This window comes from Pongo pygmaeus, chromosome 1 (genome assembly GCF_028885625.2).
Source record: "Pongo pygmaeus isolate AG05252 chromosome 1, NHGRI_mPonPyg2-v2.0_pri, whole genome shotgun sequence".
Taxonomy (NCBI): Eukaryota; Metazoa; Chordata; class Mammalia; order Primates; family Hominidae; genus Pongo; species Pongo pygmaeus.
This window is the reverse complement of record NC_072373.2, coordinates 188,318,354-188,335,497: the sequence shown is the minus strand read 5'-3', so window position 1 is coordinate 188,335,497 and position 17,144 is coordinate 188,318,354. Positions and strand designations below refer to the sequence as shown.

The window sequence follows — 17,144 nt, the reverse complement described above, 5'->3', positions numbered from 1 at the left end:
ACTCTTAAAATTCTAGGAACTACTATATATATATATGTATATATATACACACATATACTATATATGTATATATATACACACATATACTATATATGTATATATATACACACATATACTATATATGTATATATATACACACATATACTATATATGTATATATATACACACATATACTATATATGTATATACACACATATACTATATATGTATATACACACATATACTATATATGTATATACACACATATACTATATATGTGTATATACACACATATACTATATATGTGTATATACACACATATACTATATATGTGTATATACACACATATACTATATGTGTATATATATACACATATATACACACATATAGTATATATGTATAAAACAGTGATATATGTTATATATGGTATATATGTTATACATATATACACTATATATAGTATATATATAACATATATACTATACATACTATGTATAACATATATACCATATATAACATATATCACTGTTTTAGACAAAACTATCTGTAGTAATATTAAAATTCTTAAAATTAAGTTTAAACACGCAACATCCTTTACTAGTACAGTGATGCATCGCTTAACAGGGATACTTTCTAAGAAACATGTCATTAGGCGATTTCATCACTGTACAAACGTCAGAGTGTACTTCCACAAACCCAGATGGCAGAGCCTCCTACACACCTATGCTATATGGTACAGCCTATTGCTCCTAGGCTACAAGCTTGAATGGCATGTTACTGCACTGAATATGGTAGGCAACTGGAATACAAAAGTATTTGTGTATCTAAACACAGAAAAGGTAAAGTAAAAATACTGTATAAAAGATGGTATGCCTGTATAGGACACTTACAATGAATGGAGCTTGCAGGACTGGCAGTTGCTCAGAGTGAATGAGTGAGTGATGAGTGACTGTGAAGGCCTGGGACGTTACTGCACACTACTGTAAACTTTATAAATACTGTACACATAGACTACACTAAATTTATTTTTTTAAATTACACTACAAGATTATGATGGCTTTGAGGTCACTAGGCAATAGAAATTTTTCAGCTCCATTATAACCTTATGGGACCACCACTGTATATATATGCCCCACAGTTGACCAAAATGTCATTATGTGGCACATGACTGATAATGGCTATATAATAATGCCTATTATGTGTCACACACAGTGTTAAGTATAGAGGATAAGAGTCAAAAAGACACTGTCTCCATCCTGGAAAAATCGATACAATGTTGTTTGATTAAGTTCCCAAAGCAAACCTGAATGCCCAGATCATCTACCTCAGTAACAAATGCTCATTAGATGAGGAAATTCCTTAAATTGTCAGTATTTTGCAATCAGAGAAATAACTATGAAGCCATCAGCTTCCCTTAAAGTCATCTATTCACATCCCTAAATCCATTAAGTTCTTTAAACAAGCTACTCATTCTGCCTTTCTAGTCGTAAAGAAGAAAACAGAAGAAATCACAGGATACTTCCAGATGCCAAGGACATCTCTGATTTTTCTCCCAAACTAAAAGCTGTAGTCTTTGCTGGCAGGGACCCTGCCTTAGTCGTGTCCCCAGTATTTAGTGCTGTGCCCAGGACACAGCAAAAGAGGGAACAAATGAGCAAGCGAATGAGTGAGAGAAATGAGTCCAATGTACCTGGATGAAAAACACTACCTTAAAGAAGCACTAACAATTTGGTTTTTTATTAGAAATCTGCCAAGGAATGGAAGCATATAAGTAGATCCTTAAGTTAGTTTTCAGGATTTAAATTGGAGTGCTATTTCTAGATCATTTACTGATAAATAATTACTGTAAGTAAACTTAAGGTCTTGGTTGCTTCCAGAGGACTAAAATTAATTTCTTGATCAGCAGAGCTAAATGACCAACTTCTAATGCAAAGAAAAACCCAAACCACTTAATACACTCACAACTTGACCCATACGATAATCAATAATTTATCAAACTGATTTGTTAACAAACTGCTTAGAAAGCAAAACAACTTCATAGCATCAAGTGTTTAAACTGCTCTTCAAAAGTCCCAAAATCAGGCTGGGCACTGTGGCTTACACCTGTAATTCCAGCACTTTGGGAGGCGGATCACATGAGGTCTGGAGTTTGAGACCAGCCAGGCCAACATGGTGAAACCTCGTCCCTACTAAAAATACAAAAATTAGCCAGGCGTGATGGCGGGCGCCTGTAATCCCAGCTACTTGGGAGGCTGAGGCAGGAGAATCACTTGAACCCAGGAGGTTGAGGTTGCAATGAGCAGAGATCACACCACTGCACCCCAGCCTGGGAGAGGGAGTGAGACTCCAACTCAAAAAAAAAGTCCGAAGATCCACATTTTTCCAAATTCTCACTTGAACCATAAAAATCAAACTGTATACATTTTCTTTGAGTACAAAAATGATATATGGTCACTGTAGAGAACTTAGGAAATATATACAGGTTCAAAGAAGAAAATTTAAATTACCCATTATGATGCATTCTCTCCCAGTCTTTTTTTCTATGCAGATATAACTTCTTTATATACTGTTACTCTTCCTAACCACCAGGCAACAGACAACACATCTCCCACTGTGGCAGTAACCTAGGCATCCTTAGTAGAATCATGTTCCAGGGATACTTTCTCAACGTCTAAATTTTATAGATGTGTACTCACATAAAACAAAACCAAATTTGCTGAGTAATCTTTTAAAGTTTCCCTTAACTCCTGAATTCTACAAAGACAAAGAATGCAGATGCAAGTAAAAATGCTTCCAATGACTAGAAATGGACCTAAATTTAACAAAGGAAGAAACCGCTCCCATTGGTTTTATGTACTCTAAGTCTGATATTATCATATGTTCTGCTCCAAGTAGACCAGGTCCCTTGGGGTCTATAACCTTCCATTTTTACCTCAAAAATCCAGAGTAAGTTCCTCACCAAAACTTTGTCAGTTTCATACTAAGAGTAAGAAACAAGGAGAATGCAGGGTCTGGGTTCCAGCATCTGCTCCACTACTAAATAACTGAGTGGCACTGAGTCCCAGCTTCTATCTCATCTTCTCCATTTGTCAATAGGAATATCACTATTAACACATATCACTATTAACACATATCACAAGGCTGTTATAAGGCTCCAAAATCCAACAGATCAGATAAAACACTTTTGAAAAAAAATATTATTCAAATGTAAGGTGGAAATCTTTTGAAAATACACATCTCCTATAATAATATAAAACACGACTTCCTCTGATACACAAAGGTGCCATTTCTGATGGTGATGGCTACCCACGTATACACAGTGGGACAATACCATCAACAGTTCTGTACACAGGGTAGACAAGTAAAGGGTCACAGACTCACAGACCCAACTATCCTAGCAGAAAGAGATGCCATGTATCATTCACCTCCTGCCATAACAGTCTGCTCCATCCTCATTCAGAAAGGCCAACCTGACCCCGACTGCTGCATGTTTGACTGTTGTGTGTGTAATTACCCAAAATTTGATGGCCAAGCCACAGAAACTTTTTAAAGTTAATTTTAATAATTTAATAAGCACCCATGTACCACCAGCCAAAATCTAGAGTCTTTATGATAACCTACTTCCATCATATTGAATCCCCTCTCTCTGTAAGCAAACAAAATTTGCAACAGTTAGTTCTAGCAGTCTTTCCTTTATTATCCATTCCTCTCACAAATCTGTTTCAACACAATAGTGCTAACTGGAAACAAGGCTTATTAATGATGTCAAAGGTCATGTCCCAATCTTAAAAAAAAAAAAGATGATTCCAATTTACAAGGTTTTTAATAAGGTCACTCTGGAACCACACTCTACCAATCAATCAGAAGATCAATCTTATTTCCTTAGTAAACACTATACCACTGAGGAGGACTCTAGGTAGGAGAATTCCGTTAGAACTTTTCGTTTTATACTCCAGGTGAAAACTCTGACTGAAAGTCAGTTTACTGGGTAAAGCTCATCCTAGAACAGCTGGCCAACTCTATGGAATCCACAGACTCTCTACATTGATTTGAAGACAATAAAAATAGATATCATGCAGTTTCTGGAGAGACTCTCTAAAAATTCCCACCCAGGCCGGGCCTGGCGGCTCACGCCTGCAATCCCAGCACTTTGGGAGGCCAAGGAGGGAGGAAGAGGCCAAGAGTTCAAGACCAGCCTAGGGAGCCAGCATAGTCAGATCTTGTCTGAATTAAAAATAAATAAATTAGCCAGGTGTGGTGGTACGCACCTCTAGTCCCAGCCACTTGGGGAGCTAAGGCAGGAGGATCGCTTGAGCCCAGCAGTTGGGAGGTTGCAATGAGCTCTCATGGAGTCACTATACTCCAGCCTGGGTGACACAGTGACATCTTGTCTCAAAAAAATAAAAATTCCTACCCAAAGACCCAGTCATCTTTAAATTGTCAGCATTCAATTCAGAACACAGTTCTCTAAGTCTATGTTCTAAAAACAGTTCCTCTTATTGCACTCTAAGTTTGAGTCCCACTCTACAAGTATGAGTCTTGTTACAGACTATTTCATCAATTGATGATGGGAAACAAGTCAGACAGTGTGGTATTAATGTAGGTCCAATTACATCAAAATCAAATCACTTTAGATTTATGGTAAAAATTCTTAGAGCAAACAAGTGGCTTAGTAATTATTAGAAACAAGGCCTTTATTAATAGTCTCAAGGTCAGAGCTCTTATTTAATATGGTCCTAATTATCTCATATCACATATTCATACTTATCCTTTTTTTTTTTTTTTTTTTGAGACAATGTCTTACTCCCTTGCCCAGACACTAGAATGCAGCGGCGTTGCAACCTTGGCCTCCCAGGTTCAAGCGATTCTCCTGCCTCAGCCTCCCAAATAGCTGGGATTGCAGGAACCCACAACCATGCCCAGCTTATTTTTGTATTTTTACTAGAGACGAGGTTTCACTATGTGGACCAGGCTGGTCTCAAACTCCTGACCTCAAGTGATCCGCCCGCCTCAGCCTCCCAAGGTGCTAGGTTTACAGGCGTGAGCTACCACGCCAGGTCATTTTTCCTATATTTTATCTTGTTATAGCACTAAAGTTTGACACTGTGTGAGTCTCATTTCCTTTTTGTTTCATCTGTGTTGTCCTGATCCCACAGAATAATAGCCACTTTGAAAGACATCACATTCTCAGGTTATCAGTTGATATACATGTCAAATAGAATGGCAGCCAAAGGTACCTAACTACAAAAGGTTACTTAAAATAAGTAGAATGTCATTGTTATAAATATAAAAACAACATCTGGTTCCATATAACAAAGCTATTTCCATATCCCAACAGATGGCCCACAGTAATAATGCTCTGCTGATCTGGTTATAACAAAGTCTATTAAATCAAAAATCCTGTACAGCAGATGCCTTTTCCAATTTCAGAGTAAGTCAATCTCTTTAACCAAAACACTATGCTTTGGTTCTTATTTGTGCACTAAAATCATGTTATGCCAATTAAGATGGTCAAATTTTGTGACAGTTGTTATAAAATGCCACTGTGGTGTTTTCTGGGTTTTGGAGTGGAAGAGGTAAAGAATAACTCCCTCTAGGACTGAAAGGCTAACTGTTCAAAATGGAAAACAAAAATTCACAGTTAAAGGAAGGCTGAGGAGAGAGGTAAAAGTGAGCTTTAGCTGTCTCAAGCCAAGGTTTCTGAATAGTGGCAATGTAGAAAGCTAAGTGACTAACAAAGCCAACAGTGAAGATCAGTGAAAATAATGTAATTTCTGAGCTGAGAAGCTTTCAGCAGGGAAAAACAAAAAAACGTCTAAACAATATGTATCTTTGTACACTGTAGTGTTAAGCCTACTTTTAAAAGAAATGCGGATGCGATGTCAAGTTAAAATTGCTGTTTAACTGTTTCCCCAACTACATTCAGAATCAAATCTTCAGATTCTGATCATGCCCTTACTTGAAATATTATCCTCTATTAATTCATAACACAGTAAACAGAACAGTGTAGTGATGAAGAGCCACAGAGTTCTGAAAATAGACTACAAGGGTTCAAATCCTGGCTCTTTCCATTCCTAGCTATGTTCCCTTAGTCAAATTAACCTCTCTGTGCCCATTTCCTCATCTGTAAAACTACCGTACTGACAAAATTTACAACTACAATAAATTTATAAAATCTACTGATAAAATTTATAAAATATTAAGGGTTGTAAGATATGCATAATGAATGTAGAGTACTTAGAACACTTTTAGGCCCATAGTAAGGCTTCAAAAAATGTTAGCTATTATTATCATTATCATCACACGAACTCCATGAAAGTTCTGAAAGAAAATAAATATGAAATGATTTGTCTAAAACACAGAACAAACAAGTGGCAGGATCTAGGGAAAAAAATCTTCATTTTAAGTCCGGAAGAAAATCAGTGGGCTGAGTGCAGTGGCTCACACCTGTAATTTACCTAGCGCTTTGGGAGGCCAGGTTGGCGGATCACTTGAGCCCGGGAGTTCACGACCAGCCTGGGCAACACAGCGAAACCACTTCTCTACAAAAAATACAAAAATTAGCTGAGCATGGTGGCGCGCACCTGTAGTCCCAGCTACTTGGGGCGCTGAGGTGGGAGGATCACTGGGGCCCAGGACGTTGAGGTTGCAATGAGCCATGATCACGCCACTGCACTCCAGCCTGGGCAAGAGTGAGACCCTGTCTCAAAAACAAAACAAACAAACAAACAAAAAACAGTGATTCTTTGAGTGAGTACATTTTCCAGTCCCTCTAAGTCTCCAGGAAATTACATGAGAATCTTTAAGTTAAAACAGCAGCACAGAGTAGTGGAAACAGCACAAATATGAACTAAGAAGACCCACCTGCTCCACCAATTACTTAAGTGTACAACCCTAAGCAGGTCACCTAAACTTCAAATTGCTCATCTTAAGATGTTCTGCCTTTATCACAGGGTTGTTGAGATCAAATTAGAGAATGTATGAGAAAATGTGTATAAACCAATAAAACACTATATGAATGTTCAAGGGCCATGTCTTACTCATCTTTATATCCCCAATGCTTAGCAAAATGCATGGCAGAGGTTATAATTTAAAAGAAGCCCATGGGAGGGGTTGGCAGGGTGAAGATTCAATGAAAATGGGGAGGAGTTTAAAAGAATTAAGAAACTTGGCCAGGCGCGGTGGCTTACACCTGTAGTCTCAGCACTTTGAGAAGCCAAGGCAGGCAGACCACTTGAGGTCAGGAGTTCAAGACCAGCCTGGCCAACATGGTGAAACCTCGTCTCTACTAAAAATGCAGAAATTAGCCAGGCATGGTGGTGCACACCTGTAATCCCAGCTACTGGGGAGGATGAGGTGGGAGAATTGCTTGAACCTAGGAGGCAGAGGTTGCAGCGAGCCGAGATGGCACCACTGCACTCCAGCCTAGGCAACAGAGAGAAACTCTGCCGCTAATAATAATAATAATAATAATAATAATAATAATAATAAAAGAATAAGAAACTCAAATGCCCATCAACTAAAGCAATGGATATCAACGTAGTATATACATACAGTGGAATATTATTTGGCAATAAAAAGGAGTGAAATACTGATACATGCTACATGGATGAGCCTTGAAACATATGCAAGTGAAAGAAGTCAGACACAAAAGACTGTATGTTTTATGAAATGCCCACAACAGGCATTTGGAATTATCAACATCTCTACAAGATTGTAAGTACATTAGTGGCTGCCTGGAGGTGAGGGTACAGGGAGTGACTGCCGATGGGTACAAGGCTTCTTTTTGAAATGCTGTCCTAAAAATGACTGTGGCGATGGTTGCACAACTTTGTGAATACATTAAAAACCACTGACTTGTATACTTTAAATGTGTGAATGAAATGGTATGTGAATTATACTTCAAGAAAGCTGTTTTTTTTTAAAAAAAAAAAAAAAGAATAAAAGTTTAAGGAGAGAAGGGTTAAAGTATAAAATCACTGGCTTTGGAACATAAGTTTGTTTCTTTTTTTAAGGAAATACTAATAATTACCATATCAGATCCTAACGTCTCTACAAATCCTGTGAAAAACAAATCTGGCATCTATTCTTACCCCTCCTTTCAAATTTCTCTCTAAGGTTACAAATTATCTCTTCTGGTTTAATTCAATTGTCTTTTCATTGTAGTCACTGTTTCTGAACTTCTACACCGCATTTGAAACTGTCAACACCCTGCCCTTGTAGAAAATCTTCCTATCCTGGAAATGGTGCACTTTCTGGTTCTTCTCAGAATGCTATCAGCCTATTACAGGACCTAAAATTCCAAACCTCAGAACTCTGTCTTCATTATACTACTACCCTCCCAACACACATCTACTGATGTGTTTTACTAGCATCTATATCCCTGGTCAGTGCAAAATCTACCTTTCATCTAACCGTTCATTGTATATGGGAATAATTACATGCATAAGGTTAAGCAACTTGCCCAAAGTCCCTTCTGATTTTAATACATTATGAAGATTTAATGAATTAAACACACGTAGGCGCTTAGAATATCTGCCATACAGTAAGTAAATGTTAGCTATTATTTTATTCCTACAACCACTATCTTATATCAGACCCTCATCAGCTTATTCCTAAAATTCTCCATAAGCATTCTAATCAGTCTCTCCACTCCCAGGACACTCAGATGACACAAAAACCTTCCTCAGGAACAAGATGCATCATCTTACTCTCATTCTTTAGAACCCACTGTGGTACCCTATCAAACTAAAACCTCTATCCTTGAAAGATCCTCCATCAATACCCCCTCACCAATCCTAAACTCATTTATTATTATTCACCAACACAGATGATCTGACTGTCAAGCTCCTTGATATCATTTGTACATTGCCACTTCTCTCGCTTTGCACAGGCCCCTTCACTCTCCTGAAATACACCTCTTTCCCTTTGGAAATTTGTATCTTTCTCAAATGTCCCTTACACTTTTGACCTTGGCTGTACTGTTATCCCAAGGAGAAGTTTGATGCAGTTTGGTAACTCTGAATGATGTACATGTTTCCCCAACAGAAAAAGAAACTGTTCTTTCGACATAAGTTGAAGCTTTCCAAGAGACCACGTATCTTATTCGTCTCTTCATACAGACTACTTCACACATAGATAACACGGTACTTTACAGAAGTACACAAATGCTGACTTACCAAAAAAAAAAAAAAAAAAGCCTCAGTATGTATCAGAACAACATTCTCCATTTTCCACTGCCCCACCCATACTTAGCATAATGAAAGCAGATATAATCTAAAATCTATATTTAAATATTTTCATTCTACATAGAAGGAAAGGGAATATACGAACTGTGCCAGATAAAAGGAAAAAAATGTCAAAAATATACTCAAAGAACGTACAATGTGAAAAACAAAGTGAGAATGCAGGCCACTTTGGAATCTAATAAGTGACTTTGAAACATTAAGTTTTTTTATTTTACCCAAACTAATGAACAAAAAAGAGCCAAAATAAACACGTTCTAGCCTCATCCAAAAAAAATCTAACGAAAGCATGAGAAACTTCCCAGTTTTGTCCTCAGCAGCACAAAACCAAGAAGATTCACCTCAATTCTGAGACACAAAAGCAAAAAGAGAAATCCTCCTATTTATCTAAGAAATTAAAAAATTTAATCACATCTATATAATATATGCCACTCAGAAAAAGAGACAGGAGTTACTGCTTTTCTATAAATATTTGCTAGGGACCAGGAGGAATAGGCTTCTCTCACTGTTACCGCGGGAACAATCTGTGGTCTCAAAACAGCAAAACAGAAGATGGAAACCCTAATCTGGAAGAGACATTAAGAAAAAAACTACTCAAAACATGTTTCAAACCAGTTTCAAAAAAGAGAGTGCAATGGGTACTCAACAGAGTAAGAGGAAAAGTGAAGTAAAAGAGCTTCTACAAAATAAGTGACTCGGTGAAACTAGTGCTGCCTTGTGAGAAAAAGAGCTATGCATATAACGCTCCTATGACATCACGCTTTTCAACTGGGAAACAAAACAGAAGGAAGAAAACACACACAAATAAATCTCAGAAAAAGACCAAAAAGGTGCCCACCAATCTCTAACTCCTTCAGGAATTAGAGTGAATGGCTCTAACTCATTCAGGAATCCAACTAGGGACAACACAGATGTGGAATGCACCAACACGGAATAGTAAAACCTTTGCTAACCAGACATACAAAAAGTAAAACAGAGAAATGAAAACTATACACCTGAATGTATCCGTAGCAAGCGTTTATTCTCTATGATTAAGCAACAGAGAAAAGAATAAGAGCAGCTAATGGAAGAGGAGAAAAGATGTTAATGAAACTAAGCCCTGTTATGTCCCCTACTGGCCTCAATTTCAGAGTACAACTCTTGATTCTTCATCTAACCAACAGTCGGCCTCGGCAAAGCAAACTGACCCTAACACCTTCCATGCCACCCAGAGGAAATCACAGAGGAAAAACCATCCCGTTAACCTCCCTCCTCACCAGCTGCAAAAATGGAGCTGGGAGGGGGGGCGGCAGACACTCTACCACGTGGGCAGGATGCAACACACACAGGACAGCAACACGTCCGCATGGAACGGCTGCCTTTGCCCTAATCCCAGCAAAGGACACAGACACAGGATGGGCGGGAACGCAGGCACCCTCGCATGGGCCTCCTCTCCCCAAAGGGCCACTCCAAGGCGTGAGATACAGCCCGCCCTGCCGGCAGAAAAGCGCCCCCAAGCTTAAAGGGAAGAAGCCGCAGAGTGCCGGGGTCGGGGGCTAGTCCAGGCCAGGGGACAAGTCATGGAGGGAAGGAGACGGTCGCTGCCCTCGGACTAGGCGCCCCCGGGATCCACGTCTGGTTCCCCGGGGCCCCGCCTGGGGGAGGGGCGGGAGACGCGAAGCCGCTGCTTCCCGGCTGAGGGGCAGCAGCAGCTGAGAAGAAGCGCCGCGGGGGAGGGAGGGACCCAGCCCTCGGCGTCCGCCAAGCCCCAGCCGGGGCCCAGGCCCCCTGCCCCGCCCGCCGCCCACCGCCCACTCCGCAGCGCGGCTGCGGCTGGAAGAGAGAGGGCGTCTCGCGCAGGGCAGCCCCTGCCTCCGTCCTGGGAGATGCCCCAGCCCCGCCTCCTCGTCCGCCGCCCAGGCCCGGCCGCCCCGGCGGCGGGCACTCACCTCAGGCTGCGCAGGCCGGGACGGCCCGGCCGAGCCCCGGCCGCTGCGTGTGTCTCCGCCCCCCGGGAAAGGTCCCAACGGTGCCTACTGCGAGCGGTCGAGGCCCTGAGCAGCGCCGAGAGCGGCGGCGGCAGCAAGAGCAGCCAACATCCGGGGCCGCGCACCCGGAACTACTTCCCGACCCGCATCCCCCTCCCGCCCTCGCTGCCACCGCCTCCTGCGACGTCGCTGAGCCGCCGGCCCGGCGTCAGCGGCGTCAAGTCCCTGCGCGGCCACGGCCGCTTCGACGCACGCGGGATCCCTCCGCTGGGACAAGTAGTGCCCTGAGACTCCCGGGGCTCTGCCTCGGCGCAGCCGGTGTTATCTAGCGGCCGGCAGTTCCGAGCTACTTGGGGTCCTTGTGCCTCGGAGTGGCGTCTGGGGAGCAAAGGCGGCGGAGGCAACCGCGCAGTTGAGGACAGTAGGGATCGGTGGCTTTGGACCCTCCCCACGGATACCTGGGGCCCCATGCCCGGAAGGAATGGTGCCTTCTGCCCTCCCCCGCCCCTCAACCTCCGCCACCTCACCGAAGCGCCCGGCACCTTAGCCTCCTCTCCAGGAAACCGGACGCCTTTTCCGACCTGGCATACCACGGATTCCGGGACCCCCAACAAAGGCGCCTTGGACCTTCAGGACACCCCTCCTTTCAGAACTTCATGAGTCCCAGGTGCTAGACTCACGTCTGAGGAGGCCTTTCCCGTGCCTGGTCTTTCTTTCTTAGAGGAGTTGGACCTCTAAAGGCCCTTCTGATTCTCAAGGTAGCTACCCAGGTTATGGTCCTACTATCAGTAGGTGGAGCGTTTAGAAGGGTAGTTTGGTCGACGAGTGAACTTTGGAATTTACTTCTACGTCAGTCTTCACTGATTCTTTCTCTAAACTATTAGCACTGATAATCTGCCCTGTAATTTCACACTTAATTACATTCCATTGTAGTATTTGCTGTTGCTTCATTCGCGTTAGTCACATATTCCCCTGCAGCGCCACTCTTTTGAACTCACAGTGGGTGGCTCAATATTTGGAGACTTAGATATTTGTTAGATGAATACTAGGCTGATTGGATGAGAGGAAAAGGAGAGGCATGAGTGAATTGGCCCTGGGTACTTTTTTGACATAGTCTCAAAGGGTTCAGATAAAGACCTCCAGCAGATCTGAGCACACAATTGCTTCAGTAAACATTGAACACCTGCCGTTTGGTCAAGCATTTCCAGGCACTGGAGATTCAAAGTATTCACATATTCCTTTTCTTTATAAGACTAGCAAGATTCTGAAGATTCATGTACTCATTCACTCAACAAATATTTGCCAATCACTACTAAGGTTGCCAGACACTATTTTAGTGCTTGGGATGTATCAGTAAAGAGAAGAGAGAGAGAAAACAAATACCCTTCCCTGTTGGAGCTTTCATTCTAATATAGGGAGAAAGATGATAAACGTAAGAGAATTATGTAATAGGTTAGAAGGCATTAGGTGCTATGGGAAAAAAAAAATACACCAGGGTAAGGGGTATGAGGAAAACTGGAGGAAGGGGGTTTGCAATTTTTTTTTTAAGAGGAAATCCTGCTCTCCCGCCCAGGCTGGAGTGCAGTGACGCGATGTCGGCTCACTGCAACTCCCGGGTTCAAGTGATTTCCTGCCTCAGCCTCCTAAGTAGCTGGGATTACAGGCACGCGCTACCACGCCCGGCTAATTTTTGTATTTTTAGTAGAGATGGGGTTTCACCATGTTGGCCAGGCTGGTCTCAAACTCCCGAACTCAAGTGATCCGCGCTCCTCGGCCTCCCAAAGTGCTGGGATTACAGGCGTGAGCCACCGTGCCTGGCCTGCAATTTTAAATAGAGCCGTCAGCATGGGCCTCATTTAAAATGACTTTAAATCGGAGACCTGAAAGAGCTGAGGGAGTCAGCCATGCAGTTGTCTGGGGAAGAGTGTCCCAGGAAGAAGGAACAGCTAGCTGGTGGAAAGGCCCGTAGACAAAAGCCTCGGGAAGTGTTAGAAATAATGAGAAGGCCAGGACGGTTGGAGCAGTAAGCAAATGGGGGCGGAATGAGGAGATAAGATCAGAGAGAGGGGTCTCAAGTAGGGAGCTGTAAGAATCTTGGCTGAAACAGAACCACTGCTGGGCTTTGAACAGAGGAGTGATAGGATCTGACTCGTGCTTTCAAAGATCACTCTGGCCGCCGTGCTAAGAGCAGACCAAAGAGGACGATGGTAGAAGCCAGAGGCTCCATTACCCAGGTACAGAATGATGGCTTGAACCAGATAGTAGCAATGAGTAAGATAAATAAGATGCAGTCTCAGCCGGGCACAGTGGCGCTTGACTGTAATCCCAGTTATTAAGGAGGCTGAGGCAGGAGGATAGGATCACTTGAGCCCAAGAGTTCAAGTGCAGCCCGGGCAACACAGCAAGCCCCCATCTCTAAAAAATAAATAACATACAGTCTGTCTACAGTCTCCCAACACTTTGGGAGGCAGAGGCGGGAGGATTGCGTGAGCACAGGAGTTCAAGACCAGCCTGGGCAACATAGGGAGACTCTGTCTCTACAAAAATAAAAAAATTAGCAGGCAGGGTGGTGTGCATCCGTGGTCCCAGCTATGTGGGAGGCTGAGATGGGAGGATCCCTTGGGCCCAAGAGGTCAAGGCTGCAATGAGTTGTGATTGCGCCACTGCACTCCAGCCTGGGTAACAGAGCGAGACCCTGTCTTTAAAAAAAAAAAGAGAGAGAGAGAAAGTAGACTTAGCTCCAAGTCTGGAGCTTTTGGTTGTTTTTTTTTCTTTATAAAAATTTTTTAACTTTATAGAAATGGGATCTCACTATGTTGCTCAGACTTGTCTTGAACTCCTGTTTAGCACCACCTCTTAGAAGTGTTGGGCAGCTCCGCTCCTCTCACTTGTCTGGAATTCTAAGGCACTTCCCTAAAGTGCTCATCCTGAGCTAATATGGGATAGGGCTGGAGAGAGAACAGAGGTGGATAGCTGCCAGAATGAGGTGGGAAGGTGGGGATCAGCAGCCTTTGGGAAGGAAAGAAGTATTAGTCCCAGGGTATTAAAGGGTGGAGGGGCAATAAAATTTATTACATATGGGATTCATGCTAAATGAGTAGATTTTAGCTTCTCTTGCCATAATAAACAAAAAAAATGGATAACTGTGTGAGATGATGGCTCTGTTAATTTGCTTCACTATAGTGACTTTTTGACTATCCCATAACATCGTGTTGTGTACCTTAAATATATAGATTAAAAAAAGAGTGGAGGAGTATCCCTCCTCAAAAAAAAAAAAAAAAAGAAAAAGAAAGAATAAAGCAGGCCGGGCATGGTGGCTAACGCCTGTAATCCCAGCACTTTGGGAGGCCAAGGTGGGAGGATCTCTTGAGCTCATGAGGTTGAGACCAACCTGGGCCACAAAGTGACACCCTGACTCTAAGAAAAATCAATAAAAAGCTAGGATGGCCATAGCAGCAGGGGGAATTCTGGAACATTGTGAGGAAGAAAAGCTTAAAGCCTAGATTGAGAAGGCAGACCTAGATTCAAGTCTAATATTCCATAGCTTACTTCCTTTGTGCCTACATCAGTTATTTAGTTTCTCTTAGCCTCTGTTTCCCTGCCTATAAAATGGGAACAATGATCATAGCTACGTAGCAAAAGAGACCATGCACAGGCTGCCAAAAATATAGGTTCCCCAAGACAGCTGTTACTATTATTTATAAGGTCCCAGTGTTGGCACAGAAAAGAGTATAGTAGTTGACTGTCTTGGGAGACAGGAGTGGACTAGAAGGGAGGGTGCAGAGCAGGATAGCCTTCAAAGAGGAGATATTATCCAGCTCAAGGGACAGATCCTTAAAAGACACAGATTGCCCAGAGGAATGAAGTAGTGGTTTTATTGTTTTGTATTGTTTGCAATCTTGTCCTAGCTTCATCTGAATTCTGAATTCTCTGAAAGGAACACAGCCCAGAGCTGGGCTGCAATAGCCCTACAAAAACCTTCATTGGACACTGGCAGTGCTTCAACAGCCGAGTGTTCAACACTTCACGTGACCTAGACACTTAGATAAATGAGCCTTCACCTGATCCTTTTCTCCCTCTGTATTGTAAGAGGAAATCAGAAAATGAGAAATGAATTTAAAATGAGCCAAGACTTGCAAGAGGGAGAGGGAAAAACACGAGAGAGCCCCTCCTATTATTCCTAGCCCGGGAAAAGCCTTCCAGATTCCCTGGGTATCTTTAATATTTTATAATTCTTGAATTAGGTTTTTTAAAAGGCTATACGTAGGCCATCTGAGAGGTCTCAGCACTACTGACTGCTATTTAAGGAAAATGCTTGGGCGTTGGTCACTCTGCACACTTAAATAGCATTCAATAATCATTTAGCAAGCACCTCCTCTATACCAGATGTTGTACTAAATACCAAGGAGTCAAAAGAGAATAAAAGAGAAGCAGACATGTAAACAGTTAATCCCAATGCAATTTGGTAGAAATTTATACTTGTGCCATGGAAACAGAAAAGAAGCAAAGCTTAATTCTGTCAAATTGGATGAGGTGGAGGGTGGGGCACAGTCACTGGGGCCAAAGAAAGCTTCACCCTTCAAAGGTAAAGTTAAGGCTAAATTTTAATAAATGAGTAGGAATTTGCCATGCAGAGATAGAAGCAGGACTGGGAGTAGAGAAAGACAATTGGGGGCAGAGAACAGCTTGTGCAAAGTCAAAAAGGTTGGGTAGATACAAGAAAAGTAGAGGCCACAGAAGTGATAGTCTTATAAGTAGTCATTAAATATTGGTGGCTGATGGGAATAACTAACTCATGCAGCTAGACCACATCACTCTATGTAAACCGTCGAGTTCCTGTCCTCTGGTAGCTTGGTGTTAACTTCAGATTATATCAGTAAAGGCAAAATGTGATCCTTCCCAAAGACTCTACTACTTATTATTAGTAGAAAGGAGTAGCTTAGATTATTTTTTCCCAGTAGAAGGCATTAGCCTAAAATACATTTTTTCCCTAGGCTGTCAATGATTTTGCACTAGTGCATTCATAACAGTCTGCCATCCCCCACCTGCAACCCATCTTCATGTTCCTTGTAACCACCTGGTTCAAACCTTGGCTTACCTCCACTCTTAGAATCAGCCGAGCTAATTAAAAGCACAGTGAAAGACACAAAGGCACCAAGACAGCTGAGCAAACATTAACAAATGCGTAGAGTAAATAAAGTACTTGTATTTTGTGTAAGCAATGGTGCAGATGAAACTTGGGTGGCACTAGGAAGAGTGAGTCAGAGGATGTTCAGAGTAGGATCAAGGAAAATCTCTCTGCCAGTTAGTTTGCAATATCTTTTGGGATGATAGAAAGTAACCTGGTTAGCAGGAAAAAGTAGCCAAGGTTTGCAGCCCAAAGGAGCCTGAAACTCTGGTACAAACTCGGTAGTAAGAAACAATTATTTAAAGTTGTAAAGATATTGGCTTACTTCATGCCTAATGAGCTAAATAAGAACCATCAAGAAACCCCAATGTTAGATGGAGTTTGGTGGGGAATAATTAACATTTATTGTTCTTTGTGTGAGTAGCAACACAATAGGCCCTTTGCATCTGTTTGATTTTTTTAATCCTTACAGTAAAACTACAAGATGGTCATCATGTAAAAGAAGAGGAAACAGGCTCAGTAGTTTAAGTGTCAGAGGCAGGATTTGAAGCCAGAATTGTCTGATCCTAAGCCCTCTCTCCTGCCTTCAAAGACTCTAAACCAACAGGATTGTTTACACCAATATGAGAGTCGTAAGGTCCTGGGTGAGGCACTATGAGAAAGTGTATTTACATCCAAGTATCACAAATAAAGGGTAAAGAGACCCTGTGGAAAACTATATAATTGTTCCCAAACACTTATTGTGCCTTCCAGAATTGGATTGTAATTTCCTATTGACAGCAGGCTTGGCTGTGTGACTTGCATTAGCTAATGAAATGTGAGTGG

The 17,144-nt window shown here is 42.0% G+C and overlaps 1 protein-coding gene across 4 annotated transcripts in view; it reads right to left on the bottom strand.

Moving 5' to 3' along the window:
* The window catches only part of FOXJ3 (forkhead box J3), a 158,395-nt gene extending 144,093 nt beyond the window's left edge, over window positions 1–14,302 (bottom strand). The window contains exon 1 of one of the 4 annotated variants that reach the window (XM_054492501.2): window positions 11,719–14,302. The gene's annotated coding sequence lies outside the window, so the exon portion shown is untranslated. Of the gene's footprint in view, window positions 1–869; window positions 3,514–11,152; window positions 11,354–11,718 lie in introns of those variants that run through there. The other 3 variants (XM_054492486.2, XM_054492516.2, XM_063657188.1) reach the window with 3 other exon arrangements.
* Window positions 14,303–17,144: the final 2,842 nt, after the last annotated feature.